The sequence below is a fragment of the Bombus flavifrons genome, chromosome 2 (assembly GCF_040668555.2).
Source record: "Bombus flavifrons isolate JBK064 chromosome 2, iyBomFlav1_principal, whole genome shotgun sequence".
NCBI classification, from domain to species: Eukaryota; Metazoa; Arthropoda; class Insecta; order Hymenoptera; family Apidae; genus Bombus; species Bombus flavifrons.
This window is the reverse complement of record NC_138443.1, coordinates 3,551,169-3,567,735: the sequence shown is the minus strand read 5'-3', so window position 1 is coordinate 3,567,735 and position 16,567 is coordinate 3,551,169. Positions and strand designations below refer to the sequence as shown.

The 16,567-nt window shown below is 36.0% G+C and overlaps 1 protein-coding gene and 1 long non-coding RNA gene across 2 annotated transcripts in view; one reads left to right on the top strand and one right to left on the bottom strand.

Annotated features, from left to right (window-relative positions):
* Positions 1 to 16,567, bottom strand: part of LOC138187333 (fibrillin-2) — a 222,284-nt gene that overhangs the window by 189,669 nt on the left and 16,048 nt on the right. The gene's annotated exons all lie outside the window — the stretch shown is intronic.
* Positions 4,288 to 5,379, top strand: LOC138187190 (uncharacterized). The gene is made up of 3 exons (XR_011175122.1): positions 4,288 to 4,433; positions 4,515 to 4,844; positions 4,926 to 5,379. It is a non-coding gene; the product is annotated as an uncharacterized LOC138187190 (long non-coding RNA).

Sequence of the window (16,567 nt, the reverse complement as noted above, 5' to 3'; positions counted from 1 at the left end):
CATAAACATCCGTAGACTATGAACTAACAATCACTACTAACTACTTGTTACTCGTTACATTCAATTATTTTTCTACATATACAACCAAATGTCGCAAACCATGCAAATAGGTTCCCTTACAATTTTGCAACAACCTGAAACTGTACGTAACGTGAAAACCGTTTGACACCCGCAACTAAACCGAGATAAAGTTGTAATCCAGCACGCGAGCTTCTCTCTCGAAACGCTTCTTCAACGATAACGGGACGATTCGAGCGTTGCAACCGTATCCAGAGAGAGAGAGAGAGAGAGAGAAGACGAGGTCGTAACCCTAACGCGATTTACGACGGGACTTCCTCTAAACGTATGCTTCGAATTATCGTCCCTTTTGAGCCGCTGCAGCTTCTTTTCATTGTTCCTAGTCAGAACCAAACCAGAGTTAAATTGTCGAACATTAAAGAGCGATTGTTATTGCAGAGGTTAGTAATTGACGTTTGATTAAACTGCTCCGAGTAATTGAGGTTGTACACGTTAAATGAAAGATCGATCGGGGTTTTGGTTTTAGTTAGTTGGTATAGGCGAGACACGAGGCTGGGATTAAATGGTTTTTGCAGTATCGATGGGATGAGAATGATGAATTGCTCGTTTTCGAGTTTGGAATGTGTTCGTTTCTCCTGCATGGAGGAGATTTTATTTATGGGATTGTTACCTTGTATTTTGTGTTAATATAGCGATCGAGGTAAAAGAGAGTGGAGCGAATGGTGGAAAGTTTTTAATGTCGGTCAATTTTCGAAGAAATTATTGTGGACAGCGGAAGCTACCGAGGATAAAAGTTTCATCGAGTAAACAGACACGTTCTTTGACTATGAAAATGTGAGATTAACTATCGTTTTGTTGTATTGTAGTTTCTTTTGCATATAGTTTGACATAGTTTTTAAAATACTGCCACTAGATACCCCTTACTTTGTCGCAGGAACAATGAACAACTTGATATATAGTTTTAATGATAAATATCCATAACGCGTATAATAATGTAAATCGTATGTAATGATTCGTTAGAAGAATAACAAAGGGAAAAACGAGTAGAAATTGAATGTTTGAAGCAGAAAATTATTGACGATCAAAGAGCTTTCTTTCTTCTATAATTTTGATAGTAATCTTCGGGTCTTGAGAATCTCCAACGAAATATTATTTTTATATATTATTCAACGTTTAAAAAGGATAATTCTAAACTCTGCTAAAATGTTTCCAACAAAGGAATATTTACTCCGTTGTTTTCGTATGTAAAATGTACGTACTTACAGTTCTGCTATTTCTGAATTTAATTTCTTTAAGTGTCAATTTTGAAAGACGAAATAGGTTCTTAAATTTCCAACTAATTTTCGCGTTATTTATGCCTTTTATTAAAGCGCATTACATCATAGTCGAGCCTCATAGTGAAGCGAAATAAATTTTAATGGTACGTAAACGTAGATCGTAAACTAGAATCTTGTTGAAAGCGGGCGTGTAACTACGTTCGATTATAATCGAATATCCTCTTAAAGTAAAAGTTAAGAGCCGCGAAATAGACAGGAAGCGGAGGAATCGCGGAAAGTTTCTTGCTGTCATAGTTATCGTGATTTAGTTTTACGAAGTTTTGTGTATCGAGGAATTTCAACCGCAGACGGCACTTATCAAAAATGAACCTGTGGTGAAACTGAAGCGTGTTCTCGCTCGTTATTACCGCGCTTGTTAGCGGCGACGAATCAAGCTATTGCGACGCATCTTTGACGAGTTTCGACGACGCAAACAGAGGCTCGAGTTCGATGAAAGTTTCAACGTGCTTTGTGCCGTTTCCTCCGATGACTTCACGGCGATTCGATTCCGGAAGTTGCGCAAAGGAATCCCTGGTAACGAGATAACGTGCTCAAAAACGCGTGAAACTCTTGCTGTCTTTGAATAGGAAGAAAATTCTACTTGTTTAAAGTACAGTTTGCAAAGAAAAAAATTTCTATGAGAATGCGAAAGATAATAAGTAAATTGAATGTTTTATCGAAGGAGTTGATGAATGTATTGGAAAATATAAGGTTTATTTAACATATTTGTTGCAGTACATTAGAAATAATTGCATTGTTGATTAAACGTATTATCTTAAATGTTCTACACTTATGCGAATCAGATATTAATAATTGTAATTTATAATTACATAAAATTAAAATATCGTATAATACTTGATTTATATATACCTTGATATTTCCCAGAAATATCGATAATCGTAAATTAATACGTGTATTTAGCGTTTTAATGGAAATTATATATACGTATACCTGTCATTATATAATCTGTATAATTATTATGGAAAGAAAATTATTAATTAAATCTCATTTAAAATATAAATTAGTAAACAAGAGAAATAAAGCTCATCGTCGAAAAACCGAATTTAAATCGGAGTATTCTATATACGAGTAATGTTTATCATTCTATACTTTGAATTTTTAAGATAAAAGCAAGCTGTACCGAACTGTATGCTACCAAAATCAACAATTACAAACATTGCAAACATTCAAAACATTGCAAAAACATTGTAAATAGTCCTAATATAAAAGCAATTAATACTAATAAATCAGAAAGGAATTTTCTTTTAAACCTATCCAATATACATTAATAAACGTAATAAACATTTCACGTTAATATTTTTTAATTTCATATGTAATCACAATATTACTTATGAACGAGTAATTTTAATGCTGAAAGAGCTTCCTGCAAAAGAATATCACGGCGCTTACCTAAAATCCGCCATATTTTGATCACCGATAATCATCGATTCAAACGCGGATCATCTTTCATTAAACTCATAAAACGCGAACAGAAGCATAGAGAAAACGAGGAACAAAGAGTTGCAGAGGAGCTCTTCGACTTAATTTCGCCCGGTGCGGTGGCCCGGCACGAATTCCCTGAAGCCAGGCAAAGTTTATTATTCCCGGCGGCAAAGACCTTTAAGCCTTTTACATCGGTACTCGAGGAGTCGGCGTAACAAACGAGCACGAGAGGTCGTCGGACAGTGGCGTCCCGAAAAAAGAAAGCGTACGTACGCGGCAGCAGCGGCTTTATTTTTGCCGGTTCATACATATATCGTTCGGACTCTTTTCACTCGTCCCGTGCGTCCACCCGGACAAATAGACCGGCATTAATTTCCACCAAATGAGAAAACTTCGCCGAATTAGTAACCGTCCCGCGCCACTCACGGTCTTTGTATATTTACGCGACGTGTTTTTACGAACTGTGAGAAAGGACTTCTCACGCTTGTTTTTCAAACGTAACAGCCGTGTTTGGAATATGTACGAGTCGCTGTCACTTGAACGAAGAAACAAGTTTAAAGAAACTACTGCTAGAAAAAATTGACCACTTATTTGTAAATTATGTAAGTCCATGAAGAATTATGTGTAGAAAAGGACAAAAATTTCCAAACTCAAGGTAACGCATAGCATTCCAAGCAAGCTCAAGATGATCCTAAATAAGAAGCAAAGAATAAAACGGCTTTTACAGTTTCTAAAGAACACAAACCTTTTCCAACTTAACTGGCCTCAGAAAAGACGCGACATTTACTACGCTGACGTGTATTATCGATAGGTAGGTAAGCCCACTAATCAGTGTAAATATTGTACACATTTACGATCAAACAACAACGTGTTGGCCTAATGTGACATTGTATAAGTCTACGAAATACTGTTGTATACAATTGTAGTCGCTAATAACATTCAGAGTTGGATTGCGATTCTAAATAATCGATTAAAAACAGACAAAACAAAAAGCTCAAACTCAGACGTTTCTAGTTAACGATGAAACTATTTATAACGTATATTGTTTCTCGGGTGTTGCCGGTTACCCTCCATAATTATTATTTATTTGCATTAATAACTTACAATAATAACGATTTTATTTACAACGTACCGTATAGAGAGACGTAATTCAGAAAACACGTGTTCGATAAAAAATTCCGGAAATATCACTCAGTCCTCTAATATTTAATCGATATTCTGGATATTTTCAGGGATCAACGATTTTCTTGCCTTCTTGCCGCGGTGCATGTAAGTTTTGACGTCCTACATTATCGAGCAAATATGTTTGCGTTGATACAATAAAGGGTCTTGAAAGGATGATTGCAGTGTCGGCGTAGTTCATTTACGCGAATTACAGTGCGTATTAATCATCGTGACGCGTTAATCATCATTAATCATTGTTAATGTAATTTTAATGGCATCTAATTAAGCGGTGAACTGTTAAAAAGGCTGTGTAAACTGCTTCACCCAGCTACACGCGACAAAAAAATCGCTTGTCACAAGCCAGTATGAAGACGCGCATCTAAACTTCGTATCGTCTAATAATACTCTCTTTACGAGACTACAAAAATGAATACTATGAAAATTAAACGTATAGAACCTGATAATAAAAAAACGCTATATTGGACGATAAGTGTACGTACTGATATTTCTTGTAGCCGCTATATGTATATCGATCGAACTTAATCTGCTCGCGAAATTAAATTCTGTCCACAGATATCCTCCATCAAACACCGGACGCGTTAAAAGCACACCTAACTCCAAAATCTAAACTGCAGATTCAGTCACAGTGTTACTCGCGTGCATCGTAAAGTCGATCAAGCGTCGATCACGGCTAAAGTAATTAATATACATCCTTGATGACAGTGAAAGAGCAACAAGAAGCAAGATAGCTGTGTCAAAGGCAGCAATTACCAAATTCTGATGCTTGGTAACCGATCGATGGTCCACGAACCATCGTAACGTCCAGGATCCTTTATCATCCGGTGAGACGAGGATAATTAAGAAGCAGGATCGCAGGCTGTACGAATTACCGATTCAATTAATGTACGATCCGAAGACCACCACTTCCACACGTCTATCATTCCCTCGGCTCTTTTCCTTCCATTCTGACCGTTTTTGTAACAGGATCGACTCCCGTTTAATTTTGGCCACTTCGATAAACGCCAGCGGAAGAATTACGAGCTATCCCAGCACCGTTTGACCCCGTCTTCATCGATCTTCAGATAAACTGGCTGATTGATCTGTTGCCTTCGTCGATCGGAACTGCGGAATGAAATAATAGAGGAACGGTTGCCCGGCCGGCGTTATCTCCTGTTAGTCTACAGCAGCTTTTTGGCGAATCGGCGGTTTTTGTAGAAGTATTTCTTTTACGGATGTTTCGTTTCCTCGGTTTGTTACGAAACAGTTAAAAATGAAAATTCGAGCTTGTTAAAAATTATTAATACGCGGTATTGAGAAAAGTGAGCGATGTTTATATGACGTATGTAATTATAAACATTGAAACAATGTGAGAAAGTTTCGCGTACAGAAACGTTGTTTAACGATTATTTTTCAAGTTATAAACAATTTGGTTTCACGCTAAAAGTACGGTATTAATTATTTTGAATAACCTATATATTAAAAGGTTAAAGTTAATGTTTTGTATGTAATAAAATGACGAATGTTTTGTATATTATAAATAAAAAATAAAGAACGGGTCTTTCGGATAGGCAAGAGAGAACTGAGTAGTTTTGTGAATGAAATTAGATCGAACTAGAAATTGCTATGGCTAACGCGAATACCAGTTACTTTGTATCAAATGTACCATGCGTATTTAACGATTAAATGTTAAGAATATTAGTCGTAGAAATTTTTATCAAAGCACGACGAAATAAATAGATTTAATTATCGGATTATCGAATGATATTTAATTTAAAGTACTTTTTAACGGTAAAGCGATATTCGTTACGTTTTATTTTCTTTGAAGAATTCAATTTTAAATCAGGATCTTATTGAAAAGGATATCTGTATTATTAATTTTCTCTGGAAATGGTTGGTTTCCGTATCTAACCTCGATTTATGCCAGCTATTCAATTATAATATCATCAGCGTGTGTTCAAAAGTTATTGAATGCGCCGAAACGTGATTATGCCACGAACTCCGGTGAGCATTAATCCATTCGAAGGTTATTGAATAATATATAAATCGAAACATCCTATTCAATCAAACTATGTATCTGATAATCTTTATTCATCCTGCTTTCACTGTTCATATATCAACTCTTTGAATCGATAATTTATTTATATTATTTACATAATATTATTATAGGTACTGTTTATCATAAGGGTAAGCCAATACTGGGCAAAAACTAGCTTTATGTAGGACAGTATTGTCATGTATCTTAAAATAAGCATTGTTTTCAAATTTACGACCTATTTGCCCAGCTATTTATTGTACTTGAAGATTCATCCAAGGCAATCTATTGCGCAAAATCTGATCAAAACGAGACACGAATCATCGTGTATTTCCTATTTTGAAAGTGACTATGAATTCTCAATTAGTAATCGAAACCTCAAATCGATTTATTTATTACATTTTTCTTTATCTTTAATTACTAACTAATTGTATTGATCTATACTTACTATATAATTCTTCATTTTTCTGGATCTTCAAATCCATCTTACATTCTTACAAATCTTACATTTAAACTTAAATATCTACAAAATTAACTTGCATTCGTATTAAGAAGTGCACGTTGACCAGTATGTAAATAATTATATCCAAAACAAAACAACTTCGTTTTAACTCTTGCAACATAGTTATTGGCAACACACCATCGTTTTAATCCACAGCAAAAGAGTTAATTGTAGATATATTATTTATTTCATACGTAACTACACACAGATTCTATATTATACCGTGCTATTTACATCATAATTTTTCCCAACTCCATACGACTGCGGTGATCGAATTTTTCCGAAATTACGAGAATGATCCCATTGTCAGATGCAGAAATCTAATCTCCGGGCCAGAGTGGATTCCATTGTGCCGGCACGTCAACGAGCAAGCACCGTGGGACGAGGTAGAGGGAGGAAAACGGCAAGGTTGGTTTAATCGCCGAGTTAAAAGCTCGATCGCATTGAATTAGTCAGCCGAATTTAATTGATCGAATGACTCGCTCCCTATCCCACTCTGCTGTACCATTTTTCGCTCTCTGTCTTCCTTTCTCCTGCGGCCACAACGACCTCGATTTATCGCCGCGTCCAATTGCTAACGTTTTAATACTTTTTCGCCGTACACGGCCAGAAAAGTTGGATCGACTCGGCCGATAAAAATTGCCGATGCATTTAAATCGATCACGAGTGTCCTTCCATCGTAAATTGAAAGGAGTATCGTTTGCTTCAACCTGTCCTTTATCAAGAATCTTGCGTTCCGTTTAACGTTTCGTTAAGCCCGCATCTCCTTCGGTCGAGATTATAGTTGGAAACAAATTAAATTCACAGAATGCATTTAAACGTTGCCCTGAAGGGAATTTATTAGATATAATTTATATTTATTTGACTTTTTAGCTAAAGGATTCTCTTAAAACGTCAAATCATTTATTTATTTTTTGTATATGTATCTTTCAAATATCTTTAAAATTTTATTGCATCTGTAATTCCTTAATTCTAAATATTAGCAGATATAAAACATTTGTTAATATATCCAGGGTTATGTGATTTTAATAAGAAATAAATTATATTGATCTCAATTTAATAAACACATACAAAATGATTTAAAAATGGGTCAAATTTGAATGTATATAGCATCCCTTAGTAATAAGTAAAAATAAGTAAAAAGTATTCTATTAACCATACATCAAAATAGAACCGACCATTTCAACTCAAACTCGTATTATATCGTATGTCCTTCTTAAAAAAATCTTCTTAATGGGATAAATATTCAAACTACTCTTGAAATTATCTGACCAAGCGGTTGATTTAACGATTACTACATGTTCATAAATTACCCATTCTCTCGAATCACCCTGTATAATTTCTGTAGGTAAGCAACGATTTCCTAAGATTATAGGATATTTCCTAATTTTCCACGAATTCGCAATCGCTCGTTATACACGAGATTTTACAGGATCGAAGGGTGTAAGATGCCGGAAGACCATTCTTACATCTCTCATCCGATTTCATTAAATTTCTTTTGAATCACCCTCAAGGGGCCAATGCATTCCCCCTCTTTCTAGAATTAGTTTTCTTCGATTCTTGAAATATTTCTCGAAACCAGCTATCCTGAAACCAGGTCTCTCCGCCCCGGTTTCACATACCGACCAGCGACTGAATAACGCGGAGCGCGCTCGAAAGTGACGTTGAAATCGCAATGGAAAGTAAAATAAGTCCGCGCGTTCGCTAATTATCTACTAAATTCCGCGCAACTTAACGGAATAACCTTTGTGCCTCGGCCTGCAACGGTTCACGCCGTTACCATGCATCCCTGTAATAACTGGGCGCAATATTTTCACGTATATTTCGCCATATTTTCCCTTTGATGTAGATGTCACAGCCAGGAAGAAACAGTTCACTTCTGCCGTGCAAATTTTAATTCGTAATAACTCCGAGGTGATTACTTTGCGAAATATTTAAGTCTTTGTGTGAGGTTCTAGGGGCTATTATGGACTATAAGGGTGCATTGTGAAGTATTTAGCAGATAAATGAAGTAGAAGGGAACGGGGTAGTTGGGTGAAGTTTTGTGAAAAAATTGGATAATTTAGTTATACAATGGATGTAAAAAGTATTTGTGCAGCATCCTGTCTATTGTAGTATCTACGTATTAATTATATTTATCGTCGATACTACAAGTATATCTCTCATGTCGTTTAGCAGTACTTTGATATTCGTCACAAAAATTTGACGCCATGAAGATGAAATGCGGAGCCTAGAAACAATGCTTCTGTACGTGTGTTATTGTTTAAAAGGCATTCGCTTGCTTGCTTCTGGAATGCTGTAATTTTATTACAAAATTATCTATCACTCGAAGTGCAATTGAATTTATTCTTCGTAATGGTCGTAGTTACGTGACCCTCGAAAGTACATACATATTTCAATGCTCTGGTCAAATTCAAGTGGTAAGTTCATTTTGTAATCGATAAGAAGAATCCTGCCTTGAAGATACTGAACAATCTTTCGATATACAATTCTATCGAAGTTAGTGGCATTCGATGTGGCATTTTCCAATAATTGAATACTTTAAATATCAAAATAGTTACAGTATGTACAAAAACCAAGGAACGCTTTCCTCGATTGAAAAATAAAATTCTTCGTTAATCAACAAAATAATAATAATAAATCATCCCTGTAGGAGTTAATGGAAAATATATAAAAGATAACGTAGAATTACTACGTTATAACAGAATGAGATAGAACAGAGAAATATTATACAAACTAATAAATCATTTCAGATGAAGTAAATCTCACCTTCCCTTATTTCCACAAATAAACTAAAAATATAGCAGAGTATTACTTGAAGCGATCGATATAAAATTTCCAACCCAAGCTATCTTAGTATTATTATTGTTTATTTTATTGAAGATCGCATCTACTACCAAGACCATTAGCGATTATTTTTGTATGATTTATTAAATTCTGTTTTCAGTACCTTCATTTCTTTACAAAAGTTGATGAGCTTTAACCATTTAAAACTTAATTATCATTTAAAATTTAAGATTATTGTTGACATTATGTCTTACTTCGTTGTGCATTGGACACTCTATGATTATGTGACTGATTGATAATCTCACATTGCACATGTTACGTTTAACAGGAGACCCATTTTCCAATATGTACGTATGTGTCAGCTGAATGTGTCCTGATCTTATCCTAATTATCGTGATATGTCTTTTACCGTTGAACTTCTATGTCTTCAAACCATGGAAGCTAGAGATTAATTTATAGAGAAAGTTTATATCGTAATTTTGCCATAACACGTTCCACTTTTGTTCGCATATCGCTTCAACGTGTTTTACGATGCCAAATGTATGTGTTGCGTATCGGAAGTTGAGTTGGTTCTTTCATGGATGCAAATTTTTGCTGTTAGAGCGGCAAACATATTGTATCTTATTTTCCCCTTTTCACAGGAGAGAATAACGCTACCGATAACAAAATTCGTTTAATAAAAATACCTTTAAAAATGCATAGGCGCGTTCTAACGTTATTCACGGCAACAAATTGTATTCAGAATAGGAAGGAAATTGTTTAAACGACATAATGCTCGTTGATTAGATGAATAGCGGGAAAACGAGTAGCGTGGTCGCGTACTCGCGCAATTTATCTCCAGCGAAGGAGGAATTTCCGAAAATTCCATTAACCGTTTAATTCCATGCAAAGTGAACATTAAAACCGTAACGCGGACTAAATTCCTTTCGGCAAACAGACGAGCAACCTCTTTTCCCAGCTAAAACCGTAATCACGTTTATACGGCCGTGATCGTTCGCCTCGTAACGCTCACATCTAAAACGAATTCCCTTGCCAAGTTTTCCTTTTTTTTTATGTATGTATGTGTATGTGTTTCCTCCCTTCATCTCGTCGTCCCTTCTATTTCACTCCTCTTCTTCTTTTTTTTTTTTTCTACGCTCGTACACATGCGAATTAATTGCATTATCGATGAATCGAACGAACGAGCGCACGGTGTTTCTCTCTGTTTGCCAGAAATATTGAGAAATTGAAAATTCTGGTGAACGAATCTTCACGCTATAGGTAACAAAAGCGGGTTATAAACGCGATCGAGTAATTTATGGAAAAGGTATTCTGTAAAAGTTGCAGCGGGCTAATAGCGTCGAGAGGTGAATTTAATGTATCCGGTATGGTTATTACATTTACGATATAATGCTATAAATCCGTTTAATATACCATAAAATTGAACGTACTGAAGTTGGACGAGTTTGGCTTGTTATTAAAGTACCTAGTAAAAGATTTATTAACTTTTTAATTGACAATGAGTTGTCTCTTACAACGAACGCTATTCAATTCATGATGTAGTCACATAGATATGCTTCGAGAAGATACAAAGCTCGTAGAAATACTACAGAAAACGACACAATCAGCTTAGGAGCCAAGTTCATTTTTCACTTTTATCTAGGTCAACAATTTTCTAAATATTCTATAAATGGAAACTGTTGGTATATGCTTCTCTGCGTAGCATATCAACTAATTACGAAATTAATACATTTCCATTCAACGATATTTTCGTACGATAAAAAATAATCACCAAATGACCGCCAGTTTCTTTGGATTATTATGAAAATAAGCGTACTGTACTGTTCTGTACTGTTTTCTGACCGAAAACTTTCAAAATACGACAAACACTACTATACTGCGGCAGAATATTTCTGAACTAATTGCAATTCTTTAGCAAGAGTCAATTATTAAAATACAAGTCCTCTCTGAGATTTCTTAGCGAGCGAAATATCAAAGAGGGTGGAGAAAATCTGTTAAATCGCCGGATATTCGATAATTCAACGTCCGCGGACGTGTACCCGAGGCAACAGCAGAGGGAAAGCTTCTGCGATTCGAAAAGTTGCCGCTTCTAGCCTGGTCCTCTTTGCCTTCTAACAATCGTTCTTTCCATTCTCTTCCCCCTTTCTCCAGCCCCGCCGTGAGATTTAATTTCGCCCGGACGTCGCGTTGCTCTTTCTTTCCGTTTTTAACGACCAGACGATACTCGTTAGGAAACTTTTTGGTTTTTACCTCGGCGAGTACAACAACTTCTCCAGCTCTTCTACTGTTAATATTAGTCTCTCCTTTTTTCTTTTTTCTTTTTTCTTCACACTATTTCTCTATTCTTCTTTTTCTTCGAAATCTCCCGAAAGAAACGAGCTTCCCTGACGGTCCTCGAAGGAAACACAACAGAGTACGAAACATCGAAAATATCTCGGGGGAGAAAAGAGCACGGCAGGACGACGAATGGTTTCCAAGTGGCGACAAAACGGGCGAACAAACTTGAAATCACAACTTGAACGTCGAAAAAGAGGGACAAAAATCTGTATGGCCCTTTTAACGTATCGTCCTGTGATCCTGTCCATGGCGAAATGCGTTCGCGTCACCGTTTTTTTCGCGCTTTCCTTTTTCGACTCTATTTAACCGCCCTTCCACTCCTTCCACTTCCTTCAACCGCTGGCCGCTTTTGTTTCCAGCGTTAATTTCGCTCTTCGCTCGGTTTTTTGTTTTTCATCGACCGTTTATTTCTACTTAACGCCTTTCGAACTATCTACGGTACCTATAAGCCATTATTGACAGAGAAAAGGTACACGCATTTTCGTAAAAGATCTCATTGACCAAACAAACTTACTTTAATATGCATAAATGAAGATGCACAAATTATTTGCGTATATAATATTTAATATTTTTAATATTTAAAACATTTATTTTGAATGTAATGTAAAGGTAAAGTAAATGAAATTATTATACATAGTCATTTATTTTGAAAATGGCAAAAGTCCCATTACCTGTAATTTGTAGCTTGTCCGAACAGTCGAGGCATCAGTAATCAAAAACAAGTGATAATGAAATTAAACCACAGCATTCTGCTTTTCCTACTCTTATTTGTAAACAAAAATATATATTTTAAATAATTAAAATTTAATGACTCGTACAACTCACTAACTTTGAAAGTGATGTAGGTCCGTTCATGATCCTTGAAAAGGACATTAGTCTAGTTAACTTTCAAAAAAGCTATTTTTATAATGAATTTACATCTATTTAAATACGCAGAGACGTGGACAGACGAAGTAGACTTTATCAATATTTTTCAATCGATGGAGTCCCGAACATTTCAATATGTCAAAATAAAGGACAATAGGCACCACGTTACACCATTTTCAAAATAAACGGTCCGTTTGTTCCTTACTAAATATTAAGTATTATACAATTATTATAAAAACATTATATATCATATAAAGAGCCATTTTAAGTTTTGCAACACAGTCATTTTAATCTACGCTAAAAAGATTAAACATTCTGATCTAATCGCTTCGTTTGAATCTAAATTCTGACCAAAGCGTGTTAATTACCCAGCGTTTAATGCCTGCACCAGTTGCAAACGTGATAACGGGTTGTTTCACGTGGTTCGAAACTTAAGAAAAATTGACACTCGACCAACGTGTGAGCATTTAGATTCGACTTTCTCGCAGGACACGGAGGCGTTTCCACCGATCGGCCTGTTTTCGCGGAGACGATAAGGATCTTTGATCGTTTGGCCTATTACCGATACACCTTGTGAAAGAGTAACGCGACAGGAAAAGGGAACTGGCTGAGTCGCCATCGCGTGGGTGAGCGATCCTTGCGCCGTGTAGGCCGATTCCAATGCGACTGCAATTTTCTTCTAAACGGAATCGCTCGCCGATTCATATTTTTTAATCTTCTTCTAATTCTCTTAACATGTATCTTTGTTTCTAAAAAAGTTATTACAGTCTATTGTGTATTTATTACGTTGTGGGACGAAAGTAATTGCGTTGGAAATGACGTTTGAGAAACGTAATTAAGGCTTGGTAGTAATTTGCGCAGATAACATTGTAAGAGGTTCGTCATTTTACTTAATCGCTGCTTCTATTATTATAACGTGATATCCTCGGAAAATAATATTGACGATATAATAACATAATACAATCGTATTGCAAAATGTTTATTGCATTTTTGAAAAACATTTTTCATTTCTTTCGTTTCCAATTTCTCAAATCTGATTTCTTCTTAAATGATCTTATATCGCATATACGATACAACGATTCGTTAGAATTCTATTCAAACAACATACTTAATCATTCACAGAATACCAAAATTGCTAACATGTTGCACTTAACTGTGTATTAGCTACGTATCGATATTATTTTACGTTTCCCCTACAATATACAATAACATCACACAATTTTATAATATAATGTCATTAACGAGTTGAAATAATTCATTACCACTCGATGGACCAGCGACTCTCCGATAATATCTTGCGACAAACATTCGCGTGAATTAGCGTGAAAAATGTTTCAGCTACGTCTCGCATTAATCGACCGAAGTGCACGCATTATGCAAATTGATACTCGCGCAAAACGTCAGCTCGTAGAAACGTCACCGTGCAACGTTTCATAAATTCATCGAGATACGAGTATACAGTGACTCGCGAAAGTATTTGAACACGAGAGAATTTTTTTACAAATATACATATTGTACACATTAACCAAAGCTTTCGAAACTTAATTAGCGTCATAATGGAACACGACTATCGTGATCGTAGCAGTAAAATTTGAAATCGATTCGGAAGAGTGTTTGTAGGAATTACAAGGCATTTATTGCAAACATACACTTAATGAAAGATTAGTATACACAGTGAATAATGGTGTTAAACGTACAACAGAACTAAAAGTAGTTCCTCTACATATCGTGATTTATTGATACAGCGAATAATTGATTGTTCAAATACTTTGGTGATCTTCGCGAAATGTATGCTTTTAACGAACATCTTGTATCTTCTATGTACATTTTAAAATCTGTTTCAAGTTTTCTCGCTATAATCGTGACAGTTGTGTCTCGTTACAGTGCTGATGAAATTTCAAAATATTTTGTATATTATTAACGTACATAGGAAATTTCTAAAAGTGTTCGAATACTTTCATGAGCCACTGTACCTACCCTTCTAATCTCTCTCTCTCTCTGGTAAGCTGTACCTACTAGAGGCTGCTTTATTTCTTCGTTCCACATATCCATTTTATTTCTTGTTTCCTTGCGTTTCTCCGTTCCTCCGCATAACTTGTCGATACGGCGGCCTCGTTGTTTCGCGCTGTCTGTGCAGCGATATGCAAATAATACGAGCGGCCACCGCAAAATCCGATTGGAGGCGATGCGCGTGCGATTTTGTGGTCGCTGATAGCCCTCTACACGCGAAGGAAAAGTGTTCGTTTGTCGACAGCCACGGGATTACCTGAATTCATTGGTACGCCTCACAAATTGATTATTGACCAAGGCATTTGTTTAAACGTTATTACGCCCGTTAATCAGCCAATCCGTTGTTTCCAGATTTCTATTAAAATTGTCGTTTCCTATTAAATCGCGATGAAGACATGGTATTTGCAAGCCGGTGCTTCCCAACCCCTCGTTTCGCCCCTCACAATTAATCGCAATCATACGTATTGTTGAAAACTTGTTAGTCCATAAAATCTGGATCGTTTTAACGGCAGTAAAAAATTGTTGTAATCCGAGTCAGCGATGACCATCGTGGCAGTTGGAGTGTTAAGAACTAATGAAAATATTTTATTCCTATGTCTCCTCTAAGTTATACAAGCACAGCTTACGTCGATGATTATCAATGTAACATTATATCCACTATAACACCGATAACTTGTTTGATTATATAAATGAAGGGGCGGACAGAATTTATGTAGCATAAATTATTAAGCATAAGAAAATTTATTGCCGCTATTGACTTGTAACTCGTGATTTGCAAAATTCGACCAGTAACATCGACTTAATTATGCAAAGGGGTCTAACAACGATTCCGTCTTCTTTATTCTACAATTCCTTCATTCATCCTAGAAGACGCAACTACTTCTACAGGGTGGTTGGTAACTGGTGGTACAAGCGGAAAGGGGGTGATTCTAGGCGAAAAAATAAGTCGAAAATATAGAATAAAAATTTTTCGTTTGAGGCTTTGTTTTCGAGAAAATCGACTTTGAATTTTCGCTCGGTACGCGTGCAGTACGTTATAACGGATCTCACTGTAGATCGTTGTCTCGATGGAAAAATTTAAAAAAAAAAACCCTGTATATACGGACACAACTATATACAGTATGTCCGTTATGTGTGTACGTGCGATTATTTCTGTAACTACCAAAGATACGAACAAATATTTCATTGAGAGAAGATTGAAAACAGAGAACATTGGAACAGCCTGTGAAGATCACTCGAAATATCGAATAGATCTTTATATTTCTTATTGGGTATTCTTGTAGCGGATTCAAGACCTTTCCAAAACACTAACTATACGTGCGATTCACATACGTCGTTTTACAAATATGACCTCTGAAAGTTGATGTGCCTACGGCATTAACGTTACCCAATGTACACCACGAGGATGTTTCCCGATCGAACTTTGCGCATCATGGCTCTGGAAAAAACCGATTTTTTACATATGTGTGTGTATGTGTTTGAAGAAAATGTAACATCTGATTTTAGTTGATTAGGAACACGCTTATGAAATTGTTTGCACACTTTGCGATAAGATAAATATCCATCGCCTCGAAGTAATACAAATTCAATTAATCCTTATTTCTTATGTGAAATTAACGTATTAGAACAAATTTCTTCATTTTACTCCAATTGCAAGATTGCAACAATACGTAGGCGCTAATGGTGTTGTGCAATCGCACGGCGACGAATAAACAGAATCGAATCCACGTGGTTCAATTGTTTTTATCCTACAAAAGCAACGCGGATTATCGGATAGCCTTTTAAGGTGCACATCGAGTGACGCAAATATCGGCGGCACGTCAACTTTCAGAAGTCGTATGTAAATTACATGTGTTTTGGAAAGATCTCGATATCAGCTGCAAGATTATACGATAAAAAATGTAAGGTCGCGTTCAAAAATTCAACAACGATCTTCGCATGTGGCGCCAATGTTATTTAAAGATCAAACAATTATCATCATAATATGCTGTCCCCGATATCATACAACTTTCATCTAAAAAATAGTAGGCACTTGAAACAAACATATTGTATACCAACCTTTTTTTTATTCTCTTCTGCAGAGATGTAATG